Raw genomic sequence first — 5,424 nt, 5'->3', positions numbered from 1 at the left:
TGTAATTTCAATTTATAAAGTACATTTTTTGTGCATAAGTATTTTGCGACGAATTGTATTTGGCGACATGTTCCAACACGAGAGAATCCAGCCGACATCGTGTCTAGAGGATGCACTGTCAGTGAACTTTTAGCGTCATGCTGGTTTACAGGCCCGGCGTTTCTCTCATTGGCAGAAAGCGATTGGCCAACTTGTTCCGTAAACGAAGTCGACAATGCCGAAATCAACAAAGAGAGGAGAAAAGCCACCTTTCACCAGACTGCAAGAGCAAACCACATCCACGATGTAATTGAAACCTATAGTTCTTATCCGCGTATACTTCGAGTCTTTGCATACATGTTTCGCTTCATCCATAGAGCAAATAAAAGTCTTAATAAATCTGTAGAATCAAACTCCCTAACTGCGGATGAATTACTCCATGCTCAGTACTGCGTCATATGGATCGTTCAGCAGCAATTTTTCGCAGAAGATATTCGCCTACTGACTGCAAACTTGTGTACTCAAGGTTTGTTAAAGAATCTTAACCCCTTCTTGCATGAGCTCGAAGGCTTTCTTTTGCTTAAGGTCGGTGGCCGTCTAGCGAATGCAAACATTGAGGAGGGCCAAAAACATCCGATATTGCTGCCTACTAAATGTACGTTTACTCATAACTATGTTCGCTACTTACATCAGAAAAATTATCATGCTGGTCCTAAGGCACTGGTAGCGCTTATTCGACGTAACTTCTGGATCTTTAACGCTCGAAATCTTTGTCGACAGATCGTCAACTCATGCATACATTGCATCCGATATCGTCCTAAACTACTTCAACAAGCAATGGGTAATTTGCCGGAGGAGCGCCTTACTCCAGCTCGACCATTTACTAAGGTAGCAGTAGACTTTTGTGGTCCGGTAAACACCTATCTTCGCGTACGGGGCAAGACTCCGTACAAGGCGTATATAGCGGTGTTTGTATGCCTATCCTCAAAAGCCATGCATATTGAAGTGGTGTCAGACCTTTCTGCGGATGCCTTCATAGCTGCTCTGAAACGCCTTATGGGTCGACGGGGTATGCCCAGCAATACATTCTGCGATAGCGCGACAAATTTCACTGGAGCAAACAGTAAATTAGAAGAACTGAAAGATTTTTTGTTTAACTCGCAGACTCAACATACAATTGTAAGTTTTTGCTCTCAAGAATTTATTAATTTTTCTTTTATTCCCCCCAGAGCACCGCATTTCGGCGGCCTTTGGGAGGCTGCGGTAAAGTCGGCTAAGGGACACCTCTACCGTACCTTAATGAACACACGATTAACATACGAGGAATTGACCACAGTACTTATTGAGATTGAAGCGATTCTCAATTCACGCCCCATTGCACCGATGTTATCAGACCCCAGTGACTTCGAAGCATTAAGTCCTGGTCATCTTCTCATTGGATGCTCATTGAAATCACTGCCCGAACAACCCTCTATCGGAGTGGAAATCAATCAAATCGAACAGTGGCGGCGCATCACAGTCATCAAAGAGCGCTTCTGGCGTCGTTGGTCACTGGACTACATTAATGAGTTGCAGACTCGTGTCAAATGGACCAAACCGAGTCCCAATCTGAACGTGAACGATTGGTGATTGTTCATGAGGACAATGTACCACCACAACGATGGGTGATGGGTCGAGTGACTGAGTGCTTTCCTGGAAGGGACGGACGGGTTAGAGTTGTAAACATTCGTACGTCAAAGGGCCTTATCCGACGCCCAATACACAAGCTAGCCCTGCTTCCTATATATTGAAAGTGCCTTTCAAGGGGGCCGGGATGTTAAGTAAAGGGGATTTTTGTAGTTCAAGAGGCAACACTAACTCTATTTGGTTGTTTTCATTTATGCTTTTATGCTTATTCGTAAGAGAGTACAAACTGTTGTAATAAACCTACAATAAATCAGATCATTGCAAACGATTGAAGTGAACGCATCGTAATTTTATTCCATCGACTGGACTCGAAACCGCCCACAACAACAAATTCCGTAACAAGGCAATTATTGAATTGTTCGCTCCGCCATAAAAACGCTTGTGACTTAACAGATACAAAAATAAAAACTAAAAAAAGTTACATAAGTGGTCGCATGGGGTCAAGGCTTAAGAGAGTAGCGACAAATGTGTACACGCCGATGTTCTGGCCGTGACTTATGTACGTAGCCCGCGGGGAGTTAGGAAGCTAGATAGAGCACGAGCACGCTCCAAGCACTCCAAGACATTTTTTTTTCAACTTGAAATGACCTTGACCCCATTCGCCTAATTAAGGGTTAAAGGTATTATATTCGTTTTTGGTTTTAAAAACTATATTATAACAAGATCTAACTTTTAAAAGAAAAGATTTGTTAAATCGATTTCATGAATTTTATTTTAAAAAAAATTGGCGATTTTTGGCGATTTTTTTCCGAAATTGCGCTTTTTTTTAAATAATCTGGACACTCTGATCAAGGATATCTGGTTTGCCGAAATAGGAACACGCAACATCTGAGAAGCAATCCGCATCTAAATCTAAACCATACTTTTCCAAAGTTCGACCTGGAGCATTATTGATTGTGATTCCGAATGTCAATCGAATTGGAAATTGCAATCTTTTAAATTAAAATGGTGTATCAGTCGGAATCATGGGAACTCTTCACCTTTAAAAGGTTACGTTAAAATCTTTACTTACACTGCTTTCTTCATCAATTTCATAAATGCGAGTCGCGTGCCGTTGCAAAGTTTTGGCTGATTAATATTCCGCAACATGATAATTGTCACACCTATTTTAAATTTCAGTGTGTGCGGTGTTTATCGACGTATATGCTATTTCCTCACGTTGAATGCTGGATTGAATAACATTAGTGGTATTCTCCAAAGTGAGCAAGTGGCCGGCAGTCTGGTAAAAGAGCAGATCCGCTCAAGCAACGACTGTTGTCAATACTACTATTATTTAGTTGATAGACATCCTTATTCTTCGCACCAAGAATAGCCCGTTCACTGAGCCAATCGTGATTCCTATAATTAATTTTCTTAATAAAGAAACATTCATTTCGATCAGTTCTCCTTTCAATGTTTTGAAGTTACAAAAATTATCAGGCCATAAAACTCCTCTTAATCTCTCATTGACTGGCAGCTTTCCGTTCCCAGTGTCCAGTAATTGTTGCGAGAATACTGCGGCTGCAGTGTGTGTATGTTCGTTTTGTCGCAATGTTGACTATTTCAGGCAAGCATTTATCTCGTCCGCTAGTGTTAATCGAGAAATCACAGGCAATGTTGGCGTTAAATCTCATAAGAGCTACATTAATGCATTCCAGAATGGTTAAACGTTTCCATGAAAATCTCGCGGCAATCGATCAAGAACCTCAAGCGATGTTTTACGTGCCATGGTGCACTTATCCCAAACAATGAGTTTAAATTTTTGTAATACATCTTCCATACCGGATGCTCTGGAAATATTGCACGTGGGATTGCTGAATTAGCAATTATTTTACCTGGTAACAATGTCGCAGAAATTCCAGGCGAAGCCCTAGCTAAGCCTATCTAATTTTTGAACGAACCGTCCCCAGAATCAATCTGATAAGGAATGTTTTCCTAGTTCTTCCTAGCGCATCCATGAAGATGGTCCCCCAACTCCGTAATTTATCATTTGCATATTCTTCTTCTACTTTGGCTTTGTAACCGCCTAAGCCATTTTGGCCGAGCTCGACCAAGAACGCCAGTCATTTCTCTCTGTGTCAACTTGGTCTCTCCATTCCAGTGGTAATAGGTAGCCCATATTCCTCTGCTACCACCAGCGCATTGCGAGTTGATTTCTTTCACACCTGGAATTTCGGTTCCTATTGGAACGACATGTCTAAGCCAGCGGAGCCGCAGTATTTTCATTCGCTGCACTATGTACATTTCGTTGTAAATCTCATACAACTCATTGTTACATCGTCTACGGTAATCCTCGTCGCCCACGCGTAGAAGCCTGTAAATCTTCCGTAAGATCTTTCTCTCGAATACTCCAAGAGCCGCCTCATCGAATGTTGTCATTGTCTAAGCTTCTGCGCCATATAACAGCTCGGGCATGGTGAGTGACTTTTAGAGTGCGGTTTTTGTACGTCGAGAAAGGACTTTACTCCCGAATTGCCTACTCAGGGTTTTCCATGCTGATATTTTTATCGTTGATAATGCTGGTTCCCTAGTAAACGAAATTCTCCACTTTTCCGAAATTATAACTGTCAACAGTGAATGTTCCTGCATGGTTCAGCTCTGCAGCTCTTATTATCTTAACATTTGCATCATGCGATCGTAATTTGGGAATCCTTGATCGGGAATAGGAGTTCACAATAGTAATGATAATCATAATCTTAATAATATTATCTCATGTTATTCAAAACTCCTTTACTCGCAATATACGTAGTAGGCTATGGCGACCGCAAACGAAATTGTTTACGATTAAAAGTTAACTGATTTACAATGCTAGGGAATGATGTCAACAATTTTAAGTTTTCATTAGGTTTTTTTTTAAGCAGCTTTCATACGACAGTTTTTTGTTTTCGTTACTCTTTTATCATTTTTTATTTGTTTCAATAGTTTTTAGCTGACGTCAAAACAAAGGAGAAGGTTATCAATTCGTCGGAATATTTTTTTTATGTATGTTACCGCATAACTTTGGACCACGTCAACCGATTTCCAGGTGATCCCATACTAATTTGGTTTAGATCCGATCATTGGATCATGAAAAAATTAACGGTACCAATATATTTGTATGTGAGAATTGGAGTCGGTGTGTTTTTTGCGTAAAAATTACTTGTTTATTAATTTTTTACATTAAGTAATTTGTGTACCAACTCCTCGTTGATAATATGATCACTTCTTTTGATAAGATGTTGTAAATTCTATTGGGGTATTCACAACGGTGTCTTAAGTGTCGTACTGTTGTATGTCGTAAACTTTAAACGCCTTAAAAATATATTACCGGGGTTTGCAAAGTACCATCAAGGTCATATTATGAATTTTAGCATTGTTAAAAAGTAATTGTTTGTGGTTTAAGGTTCTCTAAACATTTATTTAAGCTTTTAAAGTTTACGACATACAACAATACGAAACTTACGACAACGTTGTGAATCCCTCATATATTTATTTAAACTGTTCGGATTTTGGATAAGTGGAAAGATTAAAAAAATTTCTCCAAATAGTAAAGCTTTCCCAAACAATTTTCGTTTGAAACCAGTTATGTAATATTTCATGTAATTTCAATATTTTTGGTCTTTACTTTTAGATAAGTGATAATCCTATTAAAAATATTTCCAAATCAAGATTTTTCAAATACCTTTCGTTTGGCACCCATATTGTACCTAAAACATATTTTAGATTGTAAGTCTTCTTAAAACTCTTTAGTTTGATACCCACATTGCAAAATTTCATTTATTTAATCAATCCAAGACGGTT

This window comes from Rhagoletis pomonella, unplaced genomic scaffold, assembly GCF_013731165.1.
Source record: "Rhagoletis pomonella isolate Grant_MI unplaced genomic scaffold, Rhpom_1.0 Rhpom_scaffold_00001, whole genome shotgun sequence".
NCBI classification, from domain to species: domain Eukaryota; kingdom Metazoa; phylum Arthropoda; class Insecta; order Diptera; family Tephritidae; genus Rhagoletis; species Rhagoletis pomonella.
The sequence above is the reverse complement of the archived record's forward strand: the minus strand, read 5'-3'. Positions refer to the sequence as shown.